Source organism: Aquarana catesbeiana, linkage group LG03 (assembly GCF_042186555.1).
Source record: "Aquarana catesbeiana isolate 2022-GZ linkage group LG03, ASM4218655v1, whole genome shotgun sequence".
In the NCBI taxonomy this organism is placed as follows: domain Eukaryota; kingdom Metazoa; phylum Chordata; class Amphibia; order Anura; family Ranidae; genus Aquarana; species Aquarana catesbeiana.
Window position 1 is genome coordinate 639,927,189 of NC_133326.1, and position 22,249 is coordinate 639,949,437.

The window sequence follows — 22,249 nt, forward strand, 5'->3', positions numbered from 1 at the left end:
TGTCAAAGTGAAACAACCATCCTAGAAGGGGGTGGGGTTTGCTTCAAGACCACCTGTCGGCTACATAGAATGACATTGTAACATTATTACCCTTTGCTATTTTACAACAATCGAGCAGCCATAAGCAGTGATTTGACAGCAACTGAGAAGGCCTGAGCACTTTCCTTTCCATTTGAAATTGTCCAGAAAGTTAGCCGTTTAACTCAGGAATGGCTAAGATGGTGCCGATTGGCTTCTGCAGCTAGAATGACCTTTGTGAAGGCTTTGCAAAGAGTCAGGGGCAGGTGCAGGGCCAGTGGCGCAATGGATAACGCGTCTGACTACGGATCAGAAGATTGTAGGTTCGACTCCTACCTGGCTCGTCGACAATGCCGTGATCGTATAGTGGTTAGTACTCTGCGTTGTGGCCGCAGCAACCCCGGTTCGAATCCGGGTCACGGCATCTTTATGTGCTAGATGGAGTGTAATGTCCACAGCCACCTCTGTCACGGTTATGCCATTTCCGACTCCTCCTTAAGATACACACAAGGAGGAGGGAGTCTCTCTAAGACTGCTTGCAAGCAGCATCAACGCTGTGATGTATGATACCTTGATACTATCCTAGTGCCTTTAGATTACAATGTGGCACACCATAGTCAGATCACTAAAGGATTGGTCAACAGGCCAAGGTGTCCTACCATGTCATGTTACACCCGCTGGAACAAGAACGAACACGAACTTGGGGTTATGAGAACTCTACAACACTGGCCTTTGATGGTAACAGCAGGGAGTCAAAAGAGATTCTTTGAAGCCCAGTGGGGTGTGTTTCTTGGACAGCGCGGACCATTACTTTTCGAGAGGCCATCTATGTCAAAGTGAAACAACCATCCTAGAAGGGGGTGGGGTTTGCTTCAAGACCACCTGTCGGCTACATAGAATGACATTGTAACATTATTACCCTTTGCTATTTTACAACAATCGAGCAGCCATAAGCAGTGATTTGACAGCAACTGAGAAGGCCTGAGCACTTTCCTTTCCATTTGAAATTGTCCAGAAAGTTAGCCGTTTAACTCAGGAATGGCTAAGATGGTGCCGATTGGCTTCTGCAGCTAGAATGACCTTTGTGAAGGCTTTGCAAAGAGTCAGGGGCAGGTGCAGGGCCAGTGGCGCAATGGATAACGCGTCTGACTACGGATCAGAAGATTGTAGGTTCGACTCCTACCTGGCTCGTCGACAATGCCGTGATCGTATAGTGGTTAGTACTCTGCGTTGTGGCCGCAGCAACCCCGGTTCGAATCCGGGTCACGGCATCTTTATGTGCTAGATGGAGTGTAATGTCCACAGCCACCTCTGTCACGGTTATGCCATTTCCGACTCCTCCTTAAGATACACACAAGGAGGAGGGAGTCTCTCTAAGACTGCGTGCAAGCAGCATCAACGCTGTGATGTATGATACCTTGATACTATCCTAGTGCCTTTAGATTACAATGTGGCACACCATAGTCAGATCACTAAAGGATTGGTCAACAGGCCAAGGTGTCCTACCATGTCATGTTACACCCGCTGGAACAAACACGAACTTGGGGTTATGAGAACTCTACAACACTGGCTCTTTGATGGTAACAGCAGGGAGTCAAAAGAGATTCTTTGAAGCCCAGTGGGGTGTGTTTCTTGGACAGCGCGGACCATTACTTTTCGAGAGGCCATCTATGTCAAAGTGAAACAACCATCCTAGAAGGGGGTGGGGTTTGCTTCAAGACCACCTGTCGGCTACATAGAATGACATTGTAACATTATTACCCTTTGCTATTTTACAACAATCGAGCAGCCATAAGCAGTGATTTGACAGCAACTGAGAAGGCCTGAGCACTTTCCTTTCCATTTGAAATTGTCCAGAAAGTTAGCCGTTTAACTCAGGAATGGCTAAGATGGTGCCGATTGGCTTCTGCAGCTAGAATGACCTTTGTGAAGGCTTTGCAAAGAGTCAGGGGCAGGTGCAGGGCCAGTGGCGCAATGGATAACGCGTCTGACTACGGATCAGAAGATTGTAGGTTCGACTCCTACCTGGCTCGTCGACAATGCCGTGATCGTATAGTGGTTAGTACTCTGCGTTGTGGCCGCAGCAACCACGGTTCGAATCCGGGTCACGGCATCTTTATGTGCTAGATGGAGTGTAATGTCCACAGCCACCTCTGTCACGGTTATGCCATTTCCGACTCCTCCTTAAGATACACACAAGGAGGAGGGAGTCTCTCTAAGACTGCTTGCAAGCAGCATCAACGCTGTGATGTATGATACCTTGATACTATCCTAGTGCCTTTAGATTACAATGTGGCACACCATAGTCAGATCACTAAAGGATTGGTCAACAGGCCAAGGTGTCCTACCATGTCATGTTACACCCGCTGGAACAAGAACGAGCACGAACTTGGGGTTATGAGAACTCTACAACACTGGCCTTTGATGGTAACAGCAGGGAGTCAAAAGAGATTCTTTGAAGCCCAGTGGGGTGTGTTTCTTGGACAGCGCGGACCATTACTTTTCGAGAGGCCATCTATGTCAAAGTGAAACAACCATCCTAGAAGGGGGTGGGGTTTGCTTCAAGACCACCTGTCGGCTACATAGAATGACATTGTAACATTATTACCCTTTGCTATTTTACAACAATCGAGCAGCCATAAGCAGTGATTTGACAGCAACTGAGAAGGCCTGAGCACTTTCCTTTCCATTTGAAATTGTCCAGAAAGTTAGCCGTTTAACTCAGGAATGGCTAAGATGGTGCCGATTGGCTTCTGCAGCTAGAATGACCTTTGTGAAGGCTTTGCAAAGAGTCAGGGGCAGGTGCAGGGCCAGTGGCGCAATGGATAACGCGTCTGACTACGGATCAGAAGATTGTAGGTTCGACTCCTACCTGGCTCGTCGACAATGCCGTGATCGTATAGTGGTTAGTACTCTGCGTTGTGGCCGCAGCAACCCTGGTTCGAATCCGGGTCACGGCATCTTTATGTGCTAGATGGAGTGTAATGTCCACAGCCACCTCTGTCACGGTTATGCCATTTCCGACTCCTCCTTAAGATACACACAAGGAGGAGGGAGTCTCTCTAAGACTGCTTGCAAGCAGCATCAACGCTGTGATGTATGATACCTTGATACTATCCTAGTGCCTTTAGATTACAATGTGGCACACCATAGTCAGATCACTAAAGGATTGGTCAACAGGCCAAGGCGTCCTACCATGTCATGTTACACCCGCTGGAACAAGAACGAACACGAACTTGGGGTTATGAGAACTCTACAACACTGGCCTTTGATGGTAACAGCAGGGAGTCAAAAGAGATTCTTTGAAGCCCAGTGGGGTGTGTTTCTTGGACAGCGCGGACCATTACTTTTCGAGAGGCCATCTATGTCAAAGTGAAACAACCATCCTAGAAGGGGGTGGGGTTTGCTTCAAGACCACCTGTCGGCTACATAGAATGACATTGTAACATTATTACCCTTTGCTATTTTACAACAATCGAGCAGCCATAAGCAGTGATTTGACAGCAACTGAGAAGGCCTGAGCACTTTCCTTTCCATTTGAAATTGTCCAGAAAGTTAGCCGTTTAACTCAGGAATGGCTAAGATGGTGCCGATTGGCTTCTGCAGCTAGAATGACCTTTGTGAAGGCTTTGCAAAGAGTCAGGGGCAGGTGCAGGGGCAGGTGCAGGGCCAGTGGCGCAATGGATAACGCGTCTGACTACGGATCAGAAGATTGTAGGTTCGACTCCTACCTGGCTCGTCGACAATGCTGTGATCGTATAGTGGTTAGTACTCTGCGTTGTGACCGCAGCAACCCCGGTTCGAATCCGGGTCACGGCATCTTTATGTGCTAGATGGAGTGTAATGTCCACAGCCACCTCTGTCACGGTTATGCCATTTCCGACTCCTCCTTAAGATACACACAAGGAGGAGGGAGTCTCTCTAAGACTGCTTGCAAGCAGCATCAACGCTGTGATGTATGATACCTTGATACTATCCTAGTGCCTTTAGATTACAATGTGGCACACCATAGTCAGATCACTAAAGGATTGGTCAACAGGCCAAGGTGTCCTACCATGTCATGTTACACCCGCTGGAACAAGAACGAACACGAACTTGGGGTTATGAGAACTCTACAACACTGGCTCTTTGATGGTAACAGCAGGGAGTCAAAAGAGATTCTTTGAAGCCCAGTGGGGTGTGTTTCTTGGACAGCGCGGACCATTACTTTTCGAGAGGCCATCTATGTCAAAGTGAAACAACCATCCTAGAAGGGGGTGGGGTTTGCTTCAAGACCACCTGTCGGCTACATAGAATGACATTGTAACATTATTACCCTTTGCTATTTTACAACAATCGAGCAGCCATAAGCAGTGATTTGACAGCAACTGAGAAGGCCTGAGCACTTTCCTTTCCATTTGAAATTGTCCAGAAAGTTAGCCGTTTAACTCAGGAATGGCTAAGATGGTGCCGATTGGCTTCTGCAGCTAGAATGACCTTTGTGAAGGCTTTGCAAAGAGTCAGGGGCAGGTGCAGGGCCAGTGGCGCAATGGATAACGCGTCTGACTACGGATCAGAAGATTGTAGGTTCGACTCCTACCTGGCTCGTCGACAATGCCGTGATCGTATAGTGGTTAGTACTCTGCGTTGTGGCCGCAGCAACCCCGGTTCGAATCCGGGTCACGGCATCTTTATGTGCTAGATGGAGTGTAATGTCCACAGCCACCTCTGTCACGGTTATGCCATTTCCGACTCCTCCTTAAGATACACACAAGGAGGAGGGAGTCTCTCTAAGACTGCTTGCAAGCAGCATCAACGCTGTGATGTATGATACCTTGATACTATCCTAGTGCCTTTAGATTACAATGTGGCACACCATAGTCAGATCACTAAAGGATTGGTCAACAGGCCAAGGTGTCCTACCATGTCATGTTACACCCGCTGGAACAAGAACGAACACGAACTTGGGGTTATGAGAACTCTACAACACTGGCCTTTGATGGTAACAGCAGGGAGTCAAAAGAGATTCTTTGAAGCCCAGTGGGGTGTGTTTCTTGGACAGCGCGGACCATTACTTTTCGAGAGGCCATCTATGTCAAAGTGAAACAACCATCCTAGAAGGGGGTGGGGTTTGCTTCAAGACCACCTGTCGGCTACATAGAATGACATTGTAACATTATTACCCTTTGCTATTTTACAACAATCGAGCAGCCATAAGCAGTGATTTGACAGCAACTGAGAAGGCCTGAGCACTTTCCTTTCCATTTGAAATTGTCCAGAAAGTTAGCCGTTTAACTCAGGAATGGCTAAGATGGTGCCGATTGGCTTCTGCAGCTAGAATGACCTTTGTGAAGGCTTTGCAAAGAGTCAGGAGCAGGTGCAGGGCCAGTGGCGCAATGGATAATGCGTCTGACTACGGATCAGAAGATTGTAGGTTCGACTCCTACCTGGCTCGTCGACAATGCTGTGATCGTATAGTGGTTAGTACTCTGCGTTGTGGCCGCAGCAACCCCGGTTCGAATCCGGGTCACGGCATCTTTATGTGCTAGATGGAGTGTAATGTCCACAGCCACCTCTGTCACGGTTATGCCATTTCCGACTCCTCCTTAAGATACACACAAGGAGGAGGGAGTCTCTCTAAGACTGCTTGCAAGCAGCATCAACGCTGTGATGTATGATACCTTGATACTATCCTAGTGCCTTTAGATTACAATGTGGCACACCATAGTCAAATCACTAAAGGATTGGTCAACAGGCCAAGGTGTCCTACCATGTCATGTTACACCCGCTGGAACAAGAACGAACACGAACTTGGGGTTATGAGAACTCTACAACACTGGCCTTTGATGGTAACAGCAGGGAGTCAAAAGAGATTCTTTGAAGCCCAGTGGGGTGTGTTTCTTGGACAGCGCGGACCATTACTTTTCGAGAGGCCATCTATGTCAAAGTGAAACAACCATCCTAGAAGGGGGTGGGGTTTGCTTCAAGACCACCTGTCGGCTACATAGAATGACATTGTAACATTATTACCCTTTGCTATTTTACAACAATCGAGCAGCCATAAGCAGTGATTTGACAGCAACTGAGAAGGCCTGAGCACTTTCCTTTCCATTTGAAATTGTCCAGAAAGTTAGCCGTTTAACTCAGGAATGGCTAAGATGGTGCCGATTGGCTTCTGCAGCTAGAATGACCTTTGTGAAGGCTTTGCAAAGAGTCAGGGGCAGGTGCAGGGCCAGTGGCGCAATGGATAACGCGTCTGACTACGGATCAGAAGATTGTAGGTTCGACTCCTACCTGGCTCGTCGACAATGCCGTGATCGTATAGTGGTTAGTACTCTGCGTTGTGGCCGCAGCAACCCCGGTTCGAATCCGGGTCACGGCATCTTTATGTGCTAGATGGAGTGTAATGTCCACAGCCACCTCTGTCACGGTTATGCCATTTCCGACTCCTCCTTAAGATACACACAAGGAGGAGGGAGTCTCTCTAAGACTGCTTGCAAGCAGCATCAACGCTGTGATGTATGATACCTTGATACTATCCTAGTGCCTTTAGATTACAATGTGGCACACCATAGTCAGATCACTAAAGGATTGGTCAACAGGCCAAGGTGTCCTACCATGTCATGTTACACCCGCTGGAACAAGAACGAACACGAACTTGGGGTTATGAGAACTCTACAACACTGGCCTTTGATGGTAACAGCAGGGAGTCAAAAGAGATTCTTTGAAGCCCAGTGGGGTGTGTTTCTTGGACAGCGCGGACCATTACTTTTCGAGAGGCCATCTATGTCAAAGTGAAACAACCATCCTAGAAGGGGGTGGGGTTTGCTTCAAGACCACCTGTCGGCTACATAGAATGACATTGTAACATTATTACCCTTGCTATTTTACAACAATCGAGCAGCCATAAGCAGTGATTTGACAGCAACTGAGAAGGCCTGAGCACTTTCCTTTCCATTTGAAATTGTCCAGAAAGTTAGCCGTTTAACTCAGGAATGGCTAAGATGGTGCCGATTGGCTTCTGCAGCTAGAATGACCTTTGTGAAGGCTTTGCAAAGAGTCAGGGGCAGGTGCAGGGCCAGTGGCGCAATGGATAACGCGTCTGACTACGGATCAGAAGATTGTAGGTTCGACTCCTACCTGGCTCGTCGACAATGCCGTGATCGTATAGTGGTTAGTACTCTGCGTTGTGGCCGCAGCAACCCCGGTTCGAATCCGGGTCACGGCATCCTTATGTGCTAGATGGAGTGTAATGTCCACAGCCACCTCTGTCACGGTTATGCCATTTCCGACTCCTCCTTAAGATACACACAAGGAGAGGAGGGAGTCTCTCTAAGACTGCTTGCAAGCAGCATCAACGCTGTGATGTATGATACCTTGATACTATCCTAGTGCCTTTAGATTACAATGTGGCACACCATAGTCATATCACTAAAGGATTGGTCAACAGGCCAAGGTGTCCAACCATGTCATGTTACACCCGCTGGAACAAGAACGAACACGAACTTGGGGTTATGAGAACTCTACAACACTGGCCTTTGATGGTAACAGCAGGGAGTCAAAAGAGATTCTTTGAAGCCCAGTGGGGTGTGTTTCTTGGACAGGGGCAGGTGCAGGGCCAGTGGCGCAATGGATAACGCGTCTGACTACGGATCAGAAGATTGTAGGTTCGACTCCTACCTGGCTCGTCGACAATGCTGTGATCGTATAGTGGTTAGTACTCTGCGTTGTGACCGCAGCAACCCCGGTTCGAATCCGGGTCACGGCATCTTTATGTGCTAGATGGAGTGTAATGTCCACAGCCACCTCTGTCACGGTTATGCCATTTCCGACTCCTCCTTAAGATACACACAAGGAGGAGGGAGTCTCTCTAAGACTGCTTGCAAGCAGCATCAACGCTGTGATGTATGATACCTTGATACTATCCTAGTGCCTTTAGATTACAATGTGGCACACCATAGTCAGATCACTAAAGGATTGGTCAACAGGCCAAGGTGTCCTACCATGTCATGTTACACCCGCTGGAACAAGAACGAACACGAACTTGGGGTTATGAGAACTCTACAACACTGGCTCTTTGATGGTAACAGCAGGGAGTCAAAAGAGATTCTTTGAAGCCCAGTGGGGTGTGTTTCTTGGACAGCGCGGACCATTACTTTTCGAGAGGCCATCTATGTCAAAGTGAAACAACCATCCTAGAAGGGGGTGGGGTTTGCTTCAAGACCACCTGTCGGCTACATAGAATGACATTGTAACATTATTACCCTTTGCTATTTTACAACAATCGAGCAGCCATAAGCAGTGATTTGACAGCAACTGAGAAGGCCTGAGCACTTTCCTTTCCATTTGAAATTGTCCAGAAAGTTAGCCGTTTAACTCAGGAATGGCTAAGATGGTGCCGATTGGCTTCTGCAGCTAGAATGACCTTTGTGAAGGCTTTGCAAAGAGTCAGGGGCAGGTGCAGGGCCAGTGGCGCAATGGATAACGCGTCTGACTACGGATCAGAAGATTGTAGGTTCGACTCCTACCTGGCTCGTCGACAATGCCGTGATCGTATAGTGGTTAGTACTCTGCGTTGTGGCCGCAGCAACCCCGGTTCGAATCCGGGTCACGGCATCTTTATGTGCTAGATGGAGTGTAATGTCCACAGCCACCTCTGTCACGGTTATGCCATTTCCGACTCCTCCTTAAGATACACACAAGGAGGAGGGAGTCTCTCTAAGACTGCTTGCAAGCAGCATCAACGCTGTGATGTATGATACCTTGATACTATCCTAGTGCCTTTAGATTACAATGTGGCACACCATAGTCAAATCACTAAAGGATTGGTCAACAGGCCAAGGTGTCCTACCATGTCATGTTACACCCGCTGGAACAAGAACGAACACGAACTTGGGGTTATGAGAACTCTACAACACTGGCCTTTGATGGTAACAGCAGGGAGTCAAAAGAGATTCTTTGAAGCCCAGTGGGGTGTGTTTCTTGGACAGCGCGGACCATTACTTTTCGAGAGGCCATCTATGTCAAAGTGAAACAACCATCCTAGAAGGGGGTGGGGTTTGCTTCAAGACCACCTGTCGGCTACATAGAATGACATTGTAACATTATTACCCTTTGCTATTTTACAACAATCGAGCAGCCATAAGCAGTGATTTGACAGCAACTGAGAAGGCCTGAGCACTTTCCTTTCCATTTGAAATTGTCCAGAAAGTTAGCCGTTTAACTCAGGAATGGCTAAGATGGTGCCGATTGGCTTCTGCAGCTAGAATGACCTTTGTGAAGGCTTTGCAAAGAGTCAGGGGCAGGTGCAGGGCCAGTGGCGCAATGGATAACGCGTCTGACTACGGATCAGAAGATTGTAGGTTCGACTCCTACCTGGCTCGTCGACAATGCCGTGATCGTATAGTGGTTAGTACTCTGCGTTGTGGCCGCAGCAACCCCGGTTCGAATCCGGGTCACGGCATCTTTATGTGCTAGATGGAGTGTAATGTCCACAGCCACCTCTGTCACGGTTATGCCATTTCCGACTCCTCCTTAAGATACACACAAGGAGGAGGGAGTCTCTCTAAGACTGCTTGCAAGCAGCATCAACGCTGTGATGTATGATACCTTGATACTATCCTAGTGCCTTTAGATTACAATGTGGCACACCATAGTCAGATCACTAAAGGATTGGTCAACAGGCCAAGGTGTCCTACCATGTCATGTTACACCCGCTGGAACAAGAACGAACACGAACTTGGGGTTATGAGAACTCTACAACACTGGCCTTTGATGGTAACAGCAGGGAGTCAAAAGAGATTCTTTGAAGCCCAGTGGGGTGTGTTTCTTGGACAGCGCGGACCATTACTTTTCGAGAGGCCATCTATGTCAAAGTGAAACAACCATCCTAGAAGGGGGTGGGGTTTGCTTCAAGACCACCTGTCGGCTACATAGAATGACATTGTAACATTATTACCCTTGCTATTTTACAACAATCGAGCAGCCATAAGCAGTGATTTGACAGCAACTGAGAAGGCCTGAGCACTTTCCTTTCCATTTGAAATTGTCCAGAAAGTTAGCCGTTTAACTCAGGAATGGCTAAGATGGTGCCGATTGGCTTCTGCAGCTAGAATGACCTTTGTGAAGGCTTTGCAAAGAGTCAGGGGCAGGTGCAGGGCCAGTGGCGCAATGGATAACGCGTCTGACTACGGATCAGAAGATTGTAGGTTCGACTCCTACCTGGCTCGTCGACAATGCCGTGATCGTATAGTGGTTAGTACTCTGCGTTGTGGCCGCAGCAACCCCGGTTCGAATCCGGGTCACGGCATCCTTATGTGCTAGATGGAGTGTAATGTCCACAGCCACCTCTGTCACGGTTATGCCATTTCCGACTCCTCCTTAAGATACACACAAGGAGAGGAGGGAGTCTCTCTAAGACTGCTTGCAAGCAGCATCAACGCTGTGATGTATGATACCTTGATACTATCCTAGTGCCTTTAGATTACAATGTGGCACACCATAGTCATATCACTAAAGGATTGGTCAACAGGCCAAGGTGTCCAACCATGTCATGTTACACCCGCTGGAACAAGAACGAACACGAACTTGGGGTTATGAGAACTCTACAACACTGGCCTTTGATGGTAACAGCAGGGAGTCAAAAGAGATTCTTTGAAGCCCAGTGGGGTGTGTTTCTTGGACAGCGCGGACCATTACTTTTCGAGAGGCCATCTATGTCAAAGTGAAACAACCATCCTAGAAGGGGGTGGGGTTTGCTTCAAGACCACCTGTCGGCTACATAGAATGACATTGTAACATTATTACCCTTTGCTATTTTACAACAATCGAGCAGCCATAAGCAGTGATTTGACAGCAACTGAGAAGGCCTGAGCACTTTCCTTTCCATTTGAAATTGTCCAGAAAGTTAGCCGTTTAACTCAGGAATGGCTAAGATGGTGCCGATTGGCTTCTGCAGCTAGAATGACCTTTGTGAAGGCTTTGCAAAGAGTCAGGGGCAGGTGCAGGGCCAGTGGCGCAATGGATAACGCGTCTGACTACGGATCAGAAGATTGTAGGTTCGACTCCTACCTGGCTCGTCGATAATGCCGTGATCGTATAGTGGTTAGTACTCTGCGTTGTGGCCGCAGCAACCCCGGTTCGAATCCGGGTCACGGCATCTTTATGTGCTAGATGGAGTGTAATGTCCACAGCCACCTCTGTCACGGTTATGCCATTTCCGACTCCTCCTTAAGATACACACAAGGAGGAGGGAGTCTCTCTAAGACTGCTTGCAAGCAGCATCAACGCTGTGATGTATGATACCTTGATACTATCCTAGTGCCTTTAGATTACAATGTGGCACACCATAGTCAGATCACTAAAGGATTGGTCAACAGGCCAAGGTGTCCTACCATGTCATGTTACACCCGCTGGAACAAGAACGAACACGAACTTGGGGTTATGAGAACTCTACAACACTGGCCTTTGATGGTAACAGCAGGGAGTCAAAAGAGATTCTTTGAAGCCCAGTGGGGTGTGTTTCTTGGACAGCGCGGACCATTACTTTTCGAGAGGCCATCTATGTCAAAGTGAAACAACCATCCTAGAAGGGGGTGGGGTTTGCTTCAAGACCACCTGTCGGCTACATAGAATGACATTGTAACATTATTACCCTTTGCTATTTTACAACAATCGAGCAGCCATAAGCAGTGATTTGACAGCAACTGAGAAGGCCTGAGCACTTTCCTTTCCATTTGAAATTGTCCAGAAAGTTAGCCGTTTAACTCAGGAATGGCTAAGATGGTGCCGATTGGCTTCTGCAGCTAGAATGACCTTTGTGAAGGCTTTGCAAAGAGTCAGGGGCAGGTGCAGGGCCAGTGGCGCAATGGATAACGCGTCTGACTACGGATCAGAAGATTGTAGGTTCGACTCCTACCTGGCTCGTCGACAATGCCGTGATCGTATAGTGGTTAGTACTCTGCGTTGTGGCCGCAGCAACCCCGGTTCGAATCCGGGTCACGGCATCCTTATGTGCTAGATGGAGTGTAATGTCCACAGCCACCTCTGTCACGGTTATGCCATTTCCGACTCCTCCTTAAGATACACACAAGGAGAGGAGGGAGTCTCTCTAAGACTGCTTGCAAGCAGCATCAACGCTGTGATGTATGATACCTTGATACTATCCTAGTGCCTTTAGATTACAATGTGGCACACCATAGTCATATCACTAAAGGATTGGTCAACAGGCCAAGGTGTCCAACCATGTCATGTTACACCCGCTGGAACAAGAACGAACACGAACTTGGGGTTATGAGAACTCTACAACACTGGCCTTTGATGGTAACAGCAGGGAGTCAAAAGAGATTCTTTGAAGCCCAGTGGGGTGTGTTTCTTGGACAGCGCGGACCATTACTTTTCGAGAGGCCATCTATGTCAAAGTGAAACAACCATCCTAGAAGGGGGTGGGGTTTGCTTCAAGACCACCTGTCGGCTACATAGAATGACATTGTAACATTATTACCCTTTGCTATTTTACAACAATCGAGCAGCCATAAGCAGTGATTTGACAGCAACTGAGAAGGCCTGAGCACTTTCCTTTCCATTTGAAATTGTCCAGAAAGTTAGCCGTTTAACTCAGGAATGGCTAAGATGGTGCCGATTGGCTTCTGCAGCTAGAATGACCTTTGTGAAGGCTTTGCAAAGAGTCAGGGGCAGGTGCAGGGCCAGTGGCGCAATGGATAACGCGTCTGACTACGGATCAGAAGATTGTAGGTTCGACTCCTACCTGGCTCGTCGATAATGCCGTGATCGTATAGTGGTTAGTACTCTGCGTTGTGGCCGCAGCAACCCCGGTTCGAATCCGGGTCACGGCATCTTTATGTGCTAGATGGAGTGTAATGTCCACAGCCACCTCTGTCACGGTTATGCCATTTCCGACTCCTCCTTAAGATACACACAAGGAGGAGGGAGTCTCTCTAAGACTGCTTGCAAGCAGCATCAACGCTGTGATGTATGATACCTTGATACTATCCTAGTGCCTTTAGATTACAATGTGGCACACCATAGTCAGATCACTAAAGGATTGGTCAACAGGACAAGGTGTCCTACCATGTCATGTTACACCCGCTGGAACAAGAACGAACACGAACTTGGGGTTATGAGAACTCTACAACACTGGCCTTTGATGGTAACAGCAGGGAGTCAAAAGAGATTCTTTAAAGCCCAGTGGGGTGTGTTTCTTGGACAGCGCGGACCATTACTTTTCGAGAGGCCATCTATGTCAAAGTGAAACAACCATCCTAGAAGGGGGTGGGGTTTGCTTCAAGACCACCTGTCGGCTACATAGAATGACATTGTAACATTATTACCCTTTGCTATTTTACAACAATCGAGCAGCCATAAGCAGTGATTTGACAGCAACTGAGAAGGCCTGAGCACTTTCCTTTCCATTTGAAATTGTCCAGAAAGTTAGCCGTTTAACTCAGGAATGGCTAAGATGGTGCCGATTGGCTTCTGCAGCTAGAATGACCTTTGTGAAGGCTTTGCAAAGAGTCAGGGGCAGGTGCAGGGTCAGTGGCGCAATGGATAACGCGTCTGACTACGGATCAGAAGATTGTAGGTTCGACTCCTACCTGGCTCGTCGACAATGCCGTGATCGTATAGTGGTTAGTACTCTGCGTTGTGGCCGCAGCAACCCCGGTTCGAATCCGGGTCACGGCATCTTTATGTGCTAGATGGAGTGTAATGTCCACAGCCACCTCTGTCACGGTTATGCCATTTCCGACTCCTCCTTAAGATACACACAAGGAGGAGGGAGTCTCTCTAAGACTGCTTGCAAGCAGCATCAACGCTGTGATGTATGATACCTTGATACTATCCTAGTGCCTTTAGATTACAATGTGGCACACCATAGTCAGATCACTAAAGGATTGGTCAACAGGCCAAGGTGTCCTACCATGTCATGTTACACCCGCTGGAACAAGAACGAACACGAACTTGGGGTTATGAGAACTCTACAACACTGGCCTTTGATGGTAACAGCAGGGAGTCAAAAGAGATTCTTTGAAGCCCAGTGGGGTGTGTTTCTTGGACAGCGCGGACCATTACTTTTCGAGAGGCCATCTATGTCAAAGTGAAACAACCATCCTAGAAGGGGGTGGGGTTTGCTTCAAGACCACCTGTCGGCTACATAGAATGACATTGTAACATTATTACCCTTTGCTATTTTACAACAATCGAGCAGCCATAAGCAGTGATTTGACAGCAACTGAGAAGGCCTGAGCACTTTCCTTTCCATTTGAAATTGTCCAGAAAGTTAGCCGTTTAACTCAGGAATGGCTAAGATGGTGCCGATTGGCTTCTGCAGCTAGAATGACCTTTGTGAAGGCTTTGCAAAGAGTCAGGAGCAGGTGCAGGGCCAGTGGCGCAATGGATAACGCGTCTGACTACGGATCAGAAGATTGTAGGTTCGACTCCTACCTGGCTCGTCGACAATGCCGTGATCGTATAGTGGTTAGTACTCTGCGTTGTGGCCGCAGCAACCCCGGTTCGAATCCGGGTCACGGCATCTTTATGTGCTAGATGGAGTGTAATGTCCACAGCCACCTCTGTCACGGTTATGCCATTTCCGACTCCTCCTTAAGATACACACAAGGAGGAGGGAGTCTCTCTAAGACTGCTTGCAAGCAGCATCAACGCTGTGATGTATGATACCTTGATACTATCCTAGTGCCTTTAGATTACAATGTGGCACACCATAGTCAGATCACTAAAGGATTGGTCAACAGGCCAAGGTGTCCTACCATGTCATGTTACACCCGCTGGAACAAGAACGAACACGAACTTGGGGTTATGAGAACTCTACAACACTGGCCTTTGATGGTAACAGCAGGGAGTCAAAAGAGATTCTTTGAAGCCCAGTGGGGTGTGTTTCTTGGACAGCGCGGACCATTACTTTTCGAGAGGCCATCTATGTCAAAGTGAAACAACCATCCTAGAAGGGGGTGGGGTTTGCTTCAAGACCACCTGTCGGCTACATAGAATGACATTGTAACATTATTACCCTTTGCTATTTTACAACAATCGAGCAGCCATAAGCAGTGATTTGACAGCAACTGAGAAGGCCTGAGCACTTTCCTTTCCATTTGAAATTGTCCAGAAAGTTAGCCGTTTAACTCAGGAATGGCTAAGATGGTGCCGATTGGCTTCTGCAGCTAGAATGACCTTTGTGAAGGCTTTGCAAAGAGTCAGGAGCAGGTGCAGGGCCAGTGGCGCAATGGATAACGCGTCTGACTACGGATCAGAAGATTGTAGGTTCGACTCCTACCTGGCTCGTCGACAATGCCGTGATCGTATAGTGGTTAGTACTCTGCGTTGTGGCCGCAGCAACCCCGGTTCGAATCCGGGTCACGGCATCTTTATGTGCTAGATGGAGTGTAATGTCCACAGCCACCTCTGTCACGGTTATGCCATTTCCGACTCCTCCTTAAGATACACACAAGGAGGAGGGAGTCTCTCTAAGACTGCTTGCAAGCAGCATCAACGCTGTGATGTATGATACCTTGATACTATCCTAGTGCCTTTAGATTACAATGTGGCACACCATAGTCAGATCACTAAAGGATTGGTCAACAGGCCAAGGTGTCCTACCATGTCATGTTACACCCGCTGGAACAAGAACGAACACGAACTTGGGGTTATGAGAACTCTACAACACTGGCCTTTGATGGTAACAGCAGGGAGTCAAAAGAGATTCTTTGAAGCCCAGTGGGGTGTGTTTCTTGGACAGCGCGGACCATTACTTTTCGAGAGGCCATCTATGTCAAAGTGAAACAACCATCCTAGAAGGGGGTGGGGTTTGCTTCAAGACCACCTGTCGGCTACATAGAATGACATTGTAACATTATTACCCTTTGCTATTTTACAACAATCGAGCAGCCATAAGCAGTGATTTGAAAGCAACTGAGAAGGCCTGAGCACTTTCCTTTCCATTTGAAATTGTCCAGAAAGTTAGCCGTTTAACTCAGGAATGGCTAAGATGGTGCCGATTGGCTTCTGCAGCTAGAATGACCTTTGTGAAGGCTTTGCAAAGAGTCAGGGGCAGGTGCAGGGCCAGTGGCGCAATGGATAACGCGTCTGACTACGGATCAGAAGATTGTAGGTTCGACTCCTACCTGGCTCGTCGACAATGCCGTGATCGTATAGTGGTTAGTACTCTGCGTTGTGGCCGCAGCAACCCCGGTTCGAATCCGGGTCACGGCATCCTTATGTGCTAGATGGAGTGTAATGTCCACAGCCACCTCTGTCACGGTTATGCCATTTCCGACTCCTCCTTAAGATACACACAAGGAGGAGGGAGTCTCTCTAAGACTGCTTGCAAGCAGCATCAACGCTGTGATGTATGATACCTTGATACTATCCTAGTGCCTTTAGATTACAATGTGGCACACCATAGTCAGATCACTAAAGGATTGGTCAACAGGCCAAGGTGTCCTACCATGTCATGTTACACCCGCTGGAACAAGAACGAACACGAACTTGGGGTTATGAGAACTCTACAACACTGGCCTTTGATGGTAACAGCAGGGAGTCAAAAGAGTTTCTTTAAAGCCCAGTGGGGTGTGTTTCTTGGACAGCGCGGACCATTACTTTTCGAGAGGCCATCTATGTCAAAGTGAAACAACCATCCTAGAAGGGGGTGGGGTTTGCTTCAAGACCACCTGTCGGCTACATAGAATGACATTGTAACATTATTACCCTTTGCTATTTTACAACAATCGAGCAGCCATAAGCAGTGATTTGACAGCAACTGAGAAGGCCTGAGCACTTTCCTTTCCATTTGAAATTGTCCAGAAAGTTAGCCGTTTAACTCAGGAATGGCTAAGATGGTGCCGATTGGCTTCTGCAGCTAGAATGACCTTTGTGAAGGCTTTGCAAAGAGTCAGGGGCAGGTGCAGGGCCAGTGGCGCAATGGATAACGCGTCTGACTACGGATCAGAAGATTGTAGGTTCGACTCCTACCTGGCTCGTCGACAATGCCGTGATCGTATAGTGGTTAGTACTCTGCGTTGTGGCCGCAGCAACCCCGGTTCGAATCCGGGTCACGGCATCTTTATGTGCTAGATGGAGTGTAATGTCCACAGCCACCTCTGTCACGGTTATGCCATTTCCGACTCCTCCTTAAGATACACACAAGGAGGAGGGAGTCTCTCTAAGACTGCTTGCAAGCAGCATCAACGCTGTGATGTATGATACCTTGATACTATCCTAGTGCCTTTAGATTACAATGTGGCACACCATAGTCAGATCACTAAAGGATTGGTCAACAGGCCAAGGTGTCCTACCATGTCATGTTACACCCGCTGGAACAAGAACGAACACGAACTTGGGGTTATGAGAACTCTACAACACTGGCCTTTGATGGTAACAGCAGGGAGTCAAAAGAGATTCTTTGAAGCCCAGTGGGGTGTGTTTCTTGGACAGCGCGGACCATTACTTTTCGAGAGGCCATCTATGTCAAAGTGAAACAACCATCCTAGAAGGGGGTGGGGTTTGCTTCAAGACCACCTGTCGGCTACATAGAATGACATTGTAACATTATTACCCTTTGCTATTTTACAACAATCGAGCAGCCATAAGCAGTGATTTGACAGCAACTGAGAAGGCCTGAGCACTTTCCTTTCCATTTGAAATTGTCCAGAAAGTTAGCCGTTTAACTCAGGAATGGCTAAGATGGTGCCGATTGGCTTCTGCAGCTAGAATGACCTTTGTAAAGGCTTTGCAAAGAGTCAGGGGCAGGTGCAGGGCCAGTGGCGCAATGGATAACGCGTCTGACTACGGATCAGAAGATTGTAGGTTCGACTCCTACCTGGCTCGTCGACAATGCCGTGATCGTATAGTGGTTAGTACTCTGCGTTGTGGCCGCAGCAACCCCGGTTCGAATCCGGGTCACGGCATCTTTATGTGCTAGATGGAGTGTAATGTCCACAGCCACCTCTGTCACGGTTATGCCATTTCCGACTCCTCCTTAAGATACACACAAGGAGGAGGGAGTCTCTCTAAGACTGCTTGCAAGCAGCATCAACGCTGTGATGTATGATACCTTGATACTATCCTAGTGCCTTTAGATTACAATGTGGCACACCATAGTCAGATCACTAAAGGATTGGTCAACAGGCCAAGGTGTCCTACCATGTCATGTTACACCCGCTGGAACAAGAACGAACACGAACTTGGGGTTATGAGAACTCTACAACACTGGCCTTTGATGGTAACAGCAGGGAGTCAAAAGAGATTCTTTGAAGCCCAGTGGGGTGTGTTTCTTGGACAGCGCGGACCATTACTTTTCGAGAGGCCATCTATGTCAAAGTGAAACAACCATCCTAGAAGGGGGTGGGGTTTGCTTCAAGACCACCTGTCGGCTACATAGAATGACATTGTAACATTATTACCCTTTGCTATTTTACAACAATCGAGCAGCCATAAGCAGTGATTTGACAGCAACTGAGAAGGCCTGAGCACTTTCCTTTCCATTTGAAATTGTCCAGAAAGTTAGCCGTTTAACTCAGGAATGGCTAAGATGGTGCCGATTGGCTTCTGCAGCTAGAATGACCTTTGTGAAGGCTTTGCAAAGAGTCAGGGGCAGGTGCAGGGCCAGTGGCGCAATGGATAACGCGTCTGACTACGGATCAGAAGATTGTAGGTTCGACTCCTACCTGGCTCGTCGACAATGCCGTGATCGTATAGTGGTTAGTACTCTGCGTTGTGGCCGCAGCAACCCCGGTTCGAATCCGGGTCACGGCATCTTTATGTGCTAGATGGAGTGTAATGTCCACAGCCACCTCTGTCACGGTTATGCCATTTCCGACTCCTCCTTAAGATACACACAAGGAGGAGGGAGTCTCTCTAAGACTGCTTGCAAGCAGCATCAACGCTGTGATGTATGATACCTTGATACTATCCTAGTGCCTTTAGATTACAATGTGGCACACCATAGTCAGATCACTAAAGGATTGGTCAACAGGCCAAGGTGTCCTACCATGTCATGTTACACCCGCTGGAACAAGAACGAACACGAACTTGGGGTTATGAGAACTCTACAACACTGGCTCTTTGATGGTAACAGCAGGGAGTCAAAAGAGATTCTTTGAAGCCCAGTGGGGTGTGTTTCTTGGACAGCGCGGACCATTACTTTTCGAGAGGCCATCTATGTCAAAGTGAAACAACCATCCTAGAAGGGGGTGGGGTTTGCTTCAAGACCACCTGTCGGCTACATAGAATGACATTGTAACATTATTACCCTTTGCTATTTTACAACAATCGAGCAGCCATAAGCAGTGATTTGACAGCAACTGAGAAGGCCTGAGCACTTTCCTTTCCATTTGAAATTGTCCAGAAAGTTAGCCGTTTAACTCAGGAATGGCTAAGATGGTGCCGATTGGCTTCTGCAGCTAGAATGACCTTTGTGAAGGCTTTGCAAAGAGTCAGGGGCAGGTGCAGGGCCAGTGGCGCAATGGATAACGCGTCTGACTACGGATCAGAAGATTGTAGGTTCGACTCCTACCTGGCTCGTCGACAATGCCGTGATCGTATAGTGGTTAGTACTCTGCGTTGTGGCCGCAGCAACCCCGGTTCGAATCCGGGTCACGGCATCTTTATGTGCTAGATGGAGTGTAATGTCCACAGCCACCTCTGTCACGGTTATGCCATTTCTGACTCCTCCTTAAGATACACACAAGGAGGAGGGAGTCTCTCTAAAACTGCTTGCAAGCAGCATCAACGCTGTGATGTATGATACCTTGATACTATCCTAGTGCCTTTAGATTACAATGTGGCACACCATAGTCAGATCACTAAAGGATTGGTCAACAGGCCAAGGCGTCCTACCATGTCATGTTACACCCGCTGGAACAAGAACGAACACGAACTTGGGGTTATGAGAACTCTACAACACTGGCCTTTGATGGTAACAGCAGGGAGTCAAAAGAGATTCTTTGAAGCCCAGTGGGGTGTGTTTCTTGGACAGCGCGGACCATTACTTTTCGAGAGGCCATCTATGTCAAAGTGAAACAACCATCCTAGAAGGGGGTGGGGTTTGCTTCAAGACCACCTGTCGGCTACATAGAATGACATTGTAACATTATTACCCTTTGCTATTTTACAACAATCGAGCAGCCATAAGCAGTGATTTGACAGCAACTGAGAAGGCCTGAGCACTTTCCTTTCCATTTGAAATTGTCCAGAAAGTTAGCCGTTTAACTCAGGAATGGCTAAGATGGTGCCGATTGGCTTCTGCAGCTAGAATGACCTTTGTGAAGGCTTTGCAAAGAGTCAGGGGCAGGTGCAGGGCCAGTGGCGCAATGGATAACGCGTCTGACTACGGATCAGAAGATTGTAGGTTCGACTCCTACCTGGCTCGTCGACAATGCCGTGATCGTATAGTGGTTAGTACTCTGCGTTGTGGCCGCAGCAACCCCGGTTCGAATCCGGGTCACGGCATCTTTATGTGCTAGATGGAGTGTAATGTCCACAGCCACCTCTGTCACGGTTATGCCATTTCCGACTCCTCCTTAAGATACACACAAGGAGGAGGGAGTCTCTCTAAGACTGCTTGCAAGCAGCATCAACGCTGTGATGTATGATACCTTGATACTATCCTAGTGCCTTTAGATTACAATGTGGCACACATTGGATTGGTCAACAGGCCAAGGTGTCCTACCATGTCATGTTACACCCGCTGGAACAAGAACGAACACGAACTTGGGGTTATGAGAACTCTACAACACTGGCCTTTGATGGTAACAGCAGGGAGTCAAAAGAGATTCTTTGAAGCCCAGTGGGGTGTGTTTCTTGGACAGCGCGGACCATTACTTTTCGAGAGGCCATCTATGTCAAAGTGAAACAACCATCCTAGAAGGGGGTGGGGTTTGCTTCAAGACCACCTGTCGGCTACATAGAATGACATTGTAACATTATTACCCTTTGCTATTTTACAACAATCGAGCAGCCATAAGCAGTGATTTGACAGCAACTGAGAAGGCCTGAGCACTTTCCTTTCCATTTGAAATTGTCCAGAAAGTTAGCCGTTTAACTCAGGAATGGCTAAGATGGTGCCGATTGGCTTCTGCAGCTAGAATGACCTTTGTGAAGGCTTTGCAAAGAGTCAGGGGCAGGTGCAGGGCCAGTGGCGCAATGGATAACGCGTCTGACTACGGATCAGAAGATTGTAGGTTCGACTCCTACCTGGCTCGTCGACAATGCCGTGATCGTATAGTGGTTAGTACTCTGCGTTGTGGCCGCAGCAACCCCGGTTCGAATCCGGGTCACGGCATCTTTATGTGCTAGATGGAGTGTAATGTCCACAGCCACCTCTGTCACGGTTATGCCATTTCCGACTCCTCCTTAAGATACACACAAGGAGGAGGGAGTCTCTCTAAGACTGCTTGCAAGCAGCATCAACGCTGTGATGTATGATACCTTGATACTATCCTAGTGCCTTTAGATTACAATGTGGCACACCATAGTCAGATCACTAAAGGATTGGTCAACAGGCCAAGGTGTCCTACCATGTCATGTTACACCCGCTGGAACAAGAACGAACACGAACTTGGGGTTATGAGAACTCTACAACACTGGCCTTTGATGGTAACAGCAGGGAGTCAAAAGAGATTCTTTGAAGCCCAGTGGGGTGTGTTTCTTGGACAGCGCGGACCATTACTTTTCGAGAGGCCATCTATGTCAAAGTGAAACAACCATCCTAGAAGGGGGTGGGGTTTGCTTCAAGACCACCTGTCGGCTACATAGAATGACATTGTAACATTATTACCCTTTGCTATTTTACAACAATCGAGCAGCCATAAGCAGTGATTTGACAGCAACTGAGAAGGCCTGAGCACTTTCCTTTCCATTTGAAATTGTCCAGAAAGTTAGCCGTTTAACTCAGGAATGGCTAAGATGGTGCCGATTGGCTTCTGCAGCTAGAATGACCTTTGTGAAGGCTTTGCAAAGAGTCAGGGGCAGGTGCAGGGCCAGTGGCGCAATGGATAACGCGTCTGACTACGGATCAGAAGATTGTAGGTTCGACTCCTACCTGGCTCGTCGACAATGCCGTGATCGTATAGTGGTTAGTACTCTGCGTTGTGGCCGCAGCAACCCCGGTTCGAATCCGGGTCACGGCATCTTTATGTGCTAGATGGAGTGTAATGTCCACAGCCACCTCTGTCACGGTTATGCCATTTCCGACTCCTCCTTAAGATACACACAAGGAGGAGGG

The 22,249-nt window shown here is 48.1% G+C and overlaps 53 non-coding genes across 53 annotated transcripts; all 53 read left to right on the forward strand.

Moving 5' to 3' along the window:
• The first annotated feature begins 289 nt into the window (after positions 1-289).
• On the forward strand, positions 290-362 carry TRNAR-ACG (transfer RNA arginine (anticodon ACG)). Its single transcript has one exon. It is a non-coding gene; the product is annotated as a tRNA-Arg (tRNA).
• An 8-nt stretch (positions 363-370) lies between these two features.
• Positions 371-442, forward strand: TRNAH-GUG (transfer RNA histidin (anticodon GUG)). The gene has a single exon. It is a non-coding gene; the product is annotated as a tRNA-His (tRNA).
• A 694-nt stretch (positions 443-1,136) lies between these two features.
• TRNAR-ACG (transfer RNA arginine (anticodon ACG)) lies at positions 1,137-1,209 on the forward strand. Its single transcript has one exon. It is a non-coding gene; the product is annotated as a tRNA-Arg (tRNA).
• Positions 1,210-1,217: 8 nt separating this feature from the next.
• TRNAH-GUG (transfer RNA histidin (anticodon GUG)) lies at positions 1,218-1,289 on the forward strand. Its single transcript has one exon. It is a non-coding gene; the product is annotated as a tRNA-His (tRNA).
• Positions 1,290-1,978: 689 nt separating this feature from the next.
• TRNAR-ACG (transfer RNA arginine (anticodon ACG)) lies at positions 1,979-2,051 on the forward strand. Its single transcript has one exon. It is a non-coding gene; the product is annotated as a tRNA-Arg (tRNA).
• Positions 2,052-2,825: 774 nt separating this feature from the next.
• TRNAR-ACG (transfer RNA arginine (anticodon ACG)) lies at positions 2,826-2,898 on the forward strand. Its single transcript has one exon. It is a non-coding gene; the product is annotated as a tRNA-Arg (tRNA).
• Positions 2,899-2,906: 8 nt separating this feature from the next.
• TRNAH-GUG (transfer RNA histidin (anticodon GUG)) lies at positions 2,907-2,978 on the forward strand. Its single transcript has one exon. It is a non-coding gene; the product is annotated as a tRNA-His (tRNA).
• A 706-nt stretch (positions 2,979-3,684) lies between these two features.
• On the forward strand, positions 3,685-3,757 carry TRNAR-ACG (transfer RNA arginine (anticodon ACG)). The gene has a single exon. It is a non-coding gene; the product is annotated as a tRNA-Arg (tRNA).
• An 8-nt stretch (positions 3,758-3,765) lies between these two features.
• TRNAH-GUG (transfer RNA histidin (anticodon GUG)) lies at positions 3,766-3,837 on the forward strand. The gene has a single exon. It is a non-coding gene; the product is annotated as a tRNA-His (tRNA).
• Positions 3,838-4,532: 695 nt separating this feature from the next.
• TRNAR-ACG (transfer RNA arginine (anticodon ACG)) lies at positions 4,533-4,605 on the forward strand. The gene has a single exon. It is a non-coding gene; the product is annotated as a tRNA-Arg (tRNA).
• An 8-nt stretch (positions 4,606-4,613) lies between these two features.
• On the forward strand, positions 4,614-4,685 carry TRNAH-GUG (transfer RNA histidin (anticodon GUG)). Its single transcript has one exon. It is a non-coding gene; the product is annotated as a tRNA-His (tRNA).
• A 694-nt stretch (positions 4,686-5,379) lies between these two features.
• Positions 5,380-5,452, forward strand: TRNAR-ACG (transfer RNA arginine (anticodon ACG)). Its single transcript has one exon. It is a non-coding gene; the product is annotated as a tRNA-Arg (tRNA).
• Positions 5,453-5,460: 8 nt separating this feature from the next.
• TRNAH-GUG (transfer RNA histidin (anticodon GUG)) lies at positions 5,461-5,532 on the forward strand. Its single transcript has one exon. It is a non-coding gene; the product is annotated as a tRNA-His (tRNA).
• A 694-nt stretch (positions 5,533-6,226) lies between these two features.
• On the forward strand, positions 6,227-6,299 carry TRNAR-ACG (transfer RNA arginine (anticodon ACG)). The gene has a single exon. It is a non-coding gene; the product is annotated as a tRNA-Arg (tRNA).
• An 8-nt stretch (positions 6,300-6,307) lies between these two features.
• Positions 6,308-6,379, forward strand: TRNAH-GUG (transfer RNA histidin (anticodon GUG)). Its single transcript has one exon. It is a non-coding gene; the product is annotated as a tRNA-His (tRNA).
• Positions 6,380-7,072: 693 nt separating this feature from the next.
• Positions 7,073-7,145, forward strand: TRNAR-ACG (transfer RNA arginine (anticodon ACG)). Its single transcript has one exon. It is a non-coding gene; the product is annotated as a tRNA-Arg (tRNA).
• Positions 7,146-7,153: 8 nt separating this feature from the next.
• TRNAH-GUG (transfer RNA histidin (anticodon GUG)) lies at positions 7,154-7,225 on the forward strand. Its single transcript has one exon. It is a non-coding gene; the product is annotated as a tRNA-His (tRNA).
• Positions 7,226-7,612: 387 nt separating this feature from the next.
• On the forward strand, positions 7,613-7,685 carry TRNAR-ACG (transfer RNA arginine (anticodon ACG)). Its single transcript has one exon. It is a non-coding gene; the product is annotated as a tRNA-Arg (tRNA).
• An 8-nt stretch (positions 7,686-7,693) lies between these two features.
• TRNAH-GUG (transfer RNA histidin (anticodon GUG)) lies at positions 7,694-7,765 on the forward strand. The gene has a single exon. It is a non-coding gene; the product is annotated as a tRNA-His (tRNA).
• A 695-nt stretch (positions 7,766-8,460) lies between these two features.
• TRNAR-ACG (transfer RNA arginine (anticodon ACG)) lies at positions 8,461-8,533 on the forward strand. The gene has a single exon. It is a non-coding gene; the product is annotated as a tRNA-Arg (tRNA).
• Positions 8,534-8,541: 8 nt separating this feature from the next.
• TRNAH-GUG (transfer RNA histidin (anticodon GUG)) lies at positions 8,542-8,613 on the forward strand. The gene has a single exon. It is a non-coding gene; the product is annotated as a tRNA-His (tRNA).
• A 694-nt stretch (positions 8,614-9,307) lies between these two features.
• On the forward strand, positions 9,308-9,380 carry TRNAR-ACG (transfer RNA arginine (anticodon ACG)). Its single transcript has one exon. It is a non-coding gene; the product is annotated as a tRNA-Arg (tRNA).
• An 8-nt stretch (positions 9,381-9,388) lies between these two features.
• On the forward strand, positions 9,389-9,460 carry TRNAH-GUG (transfer RNA histidin (anticodon GUG)). The gene has a single exon. It is a non-coding gene; the product is annotated as a tRNA-His (tRNA).
• Positions 9,461-10,153: 693 nt separating this feature from the next.
• On the forward strand, positions 10,154-10,226 carry TRNAR-ACG (transfer RNA arginine (anticodon ACG)). Its single transcript has one exon. It is a non-coding gene; the product is annotated as a tRNA-Arg (tRNA).
• Positions 10,227-10,234: 8 nt separating this feature from the next.
• On the forward strand, positions 10,235-10,306 carry TRNAH-GUG (transfer RNA histidin (anticodon GUG)). The gene has a single exon. It is a non-coding gene; the product is annotated as a tRNA-His (tRNA).
• Positions 10,307-11,002: 696 nt separating this feature from the next.
• TRNAR-ACG (transfer RNA arginine (anticodon ACG)) lies at positions 11,003-11,075 on the forward strand. Its single transcript has one exon. It is a non-coding gene; the product is annotated as a tRNA-Arg (tRNA).
• Positions 11,076-11,083: 8 nt separating this feature from the next.
• On the forward strand, positions 11,084-11,155 carry TRNAH-GUG (transfer RNA histidin (anticodon GUG)). Its single transcript has one exon. It is a non-coding gene; the product is annotated as a tRNA-His (tRNA).
• Positions 11,156-11,849: 694 nt separating this feature from the next.
• On the forward strand, positions 11,850-11,922 carry TRNAR-ACG (transfer RNA arginine (anticodon ACG)). The gene has a single exon. It is a non-coding gene; the product is annotated as a tRNA-Arg (tRNA).
• Positions 11,923-11,930: 8 nt separating this feature from the next.
• Positions 11,931-12,002, forward strand: TRNAH-GUG (transfer RNA histidin (anticodon GUG)). Its single transcript has one exon. It is a non-coding gene; the product is annotated as a tRNA-His (tRNA).
• Positions 12,003-12,698: 696 nt separating this feature from the next.
• Positions 12,699-12,771, forward strand: TRNAR-ACG (transfer RNA arginine (anticodon ACG)). Its single transcript has one exon. It is a non-coding gene; the product is annotated as a tRNA-Arg (tRNA).
• An 8-nt stretch (positions 12,772-12,779) lies between these two features.
• Positions 12,780-12,851, forward strand: TRNAH-GUG (transfer RNA histidin (anticodon GUG)). Its single transcript has one exon. It is a non-coding gene; the product is annotated as a tRNA-His (tRNA).
• A 694-nt stretch (positions 12,852-13,545) lies between these two features.
• TRNAR-ACG (transfer RNA arginine (anticodon ACG)) lies at positions 13,546-13,618 on the forward strand. The gene has a single exon. It is a non-coding gene; the product is annotated as a tRNA-Arg (tRNA).
• An 8-nt stretch (positions 13,619-13,626) lies between these two features.
• TRNAH-GUG (transfer RNA histidin (anticodon GUG)) lies at positions 13,627-13,698 on the forward strand. The gene has a single exon. It is a non-coding gene; the product is annotated as a tRNA-His (tRNA).
• Positions 13,699-14,392: 694 nt separating this feature from the next.
• Positions 14,393-14,465, forward strand: TRNAR-ACG (transfer RNA arginine (anticodon ACG)). The gene has a single exon. It is a non-coding gene; the product is annotated as a tRNA-Arg (tRNA).
• An 8-nt stretch (positions 14,466-14,473) lies between these two features.
• Positions 14,474-14,545, forward strand: TRNAH-GUG (transfer RNA histidin (anticodon GUG)). Its single transcript has one exon. It is a non-coding gene; the product is annotated as a tRNA-His (tRNA).
• A 694-nt stretch (positions 14,546-15,239) lies between these two features.
• TRNAR-ACG (transfer RNA arginine (anticodon ACG)) lies at positions 15,240-15,312 on the forward strand. Its single transcript has one exon. It is a non-coding gene; the product is annotated as a tRNA-Arg (tRNA).
• Positions 15,313-15,320: 8 nt separating this feature from the next.
• Positions 15,321-15,392, forward strand: TRNAH-GUG (transfer RNA histidin (anticodon GUG)). The gene has a single exon. It is a non-coding gene; the product is annotated as a tRNA-His (tRNA).
• Positions 15,393-16,086: 694 nt separating this feature from the next.
• On the forward strand, positions 16,087-16,159 carry TRNAR-ACG (transfer RNA arginine (anticodon ACG)). The gene has a single exon. It is a non-coding gene; the product is annotated as a tRNA-Arg (tRNA).
• An 8-nt stretch (positions 16,160-16,167) lies between these two features.
• On the forward strand, positions 16,168-16,239 carry TRNAH-GUG (transfer RNA histidin (anticodon GUG)). The gene has a single exon. It is a non-coding gene; the product is annotated as a tRNA-His (tRNA).
• A 694-nt stretch (positions 16,240-16,933) lies between these two features.
• TRNAR-ACG (transfer RNA arginine (anticodon ACG)) lies at positions 16,934-17,006 on the forward strand. Its single transcript has one exon. It is a non-coding gene; the product is annotated as a tRNA-Arg (tRNA).
• Positions 17,007-17,014: 8 nt separating this feature from the next.
• TRNAH-GUG (transfer RNA histidin (anticodon GUG)) lies at positions 17,015-17,086 on the forward strand. The gene has a single exon. It is a non-coding gene; the product is annotated as a tRNA-His (tRNA).
• Positions 17,087-17,780: 694 nt separating this feature from the next.
• TRNAR-ACG (transfer RNA arginine (anticodon ACG)) lies at positions 17,781-17,853 on the forward strand. The gene has a single exon. It is a non-coding gene; the product is annotated as a tRNA-Arg (tRNA).
• Positions 17,854-17,861: 8 nt separating this feature from the next.
• On the forward strand, positions 17,862-17,933 carry TRNAH-GUG (transfer RNA histidin (anticodon GUG)). The gene has a single exon. It is a non-coding gene; the product is annotated as a tRNA-His (tRNA).
• Positions 17,934-18,627: 694 nt separating this feature from the next.
• On the forward strand, positions 18,628-18,700 carry TRNAR-ACG (transfer RNA arginine (anticodon ACG)). The gene has a single exon. It is a non-coding gene; the product is annotated as a tRNA-Arg (tRNA).
• Positions 18,701-18,708: 8 nt separating this feature from the next.
• On the forward strand, positions 18,709-18,780 carry TRNAH-GUG (transfer RNA histidin (anticodon GUG)). Its single transcript has one exon. It is a non-coding gene; the product is annotated as a tRNA-His (tRNA).
• Positions 18,781-19,475: 695 nt separating this feature from the next.
• TRNAR-ACG (transfer RNA arginine (anticodon ACG)) lies at positions 19,476-19,548 on the forward strand. The gene has a single exon. It is a non-coding gene; the product is annotated as a tRNA-Arg (tRNA).
• An 8-nt stretch (positions 19,549-19,556) lies between these two features.
• TRNAH-GUG (transfer RNA histidin (anticodon GUG)) lies at positions 19,557-19,628 on the forward strand. The gene has a single exon. It is a non-coding gene; the product is annotated as a tRNA-His (tRNA).
• Positions 19,629-20,322: 694 nt separating this feature from the next.
• On the forward strand, positions 20,323-20,395 carry TRNAR-ACG (transfer RNA arginine (anticodon ACG)). The gene has a single exon. It is a non-coding gene; the product is annotated as a tRNA-Arg (tRNA).
• Positions 20,396-20,403: 8 nt separating this feature from the next.
• On the forward strand, positions 20,404-20,475 carry TRNAH-GUG (transfer RNA histidin (anticodon GUG)). The gene has a single exon. It is a non-coding gene; the product is annotated as a tRNA-His (tRNA).
• A 679-nt stretch (positions 20,476-21,154) lies between these two features.
• TRNAR-ACG (transfer RNA arginine (anticodon ACG)) lies at positions 21,155-21,227 on the forward strand. The gene has a single exon. It is a non-coding gene; the product is annotated as a tRNA-Arg (tRNA).
• Positions 21,228-21,235: 8 nt separating this feature from the next.
• TRNAH-GUG (transfer RNA histidin (anticodon GUG)) lies at positions 21,236-21,307 on the forward strand. The gene has a single exon. It is a non-coding gene; the product is annotated as a tRNA-His (tRNA).
• Positions 21,308-22,001: 694 nt separating this feature from the next.
• TRNAR-ACG (transfer RNA arginine (anticodon ACG)) lies at positions 22,002-22,074 on the forward strand. Its single transcript has one exon. It is a non-coding gene; the product is annotated as a tRNA-Arg (tRNA).
• Positions 22,075-22,082: 8 nt separating this feature from the next.
• TRNAH-GUG (transfer RNA histidin (anticodon GUG)) lies at positions 22,083-22,154 on the forward strand. Its single transcript has one exon. It is a non-coding gene; the product is annotated as a tRNA-His (tRNA).
• The last annotated feature ends 95 nt before the right edge of the window (positions 22,155-22,249 follow it).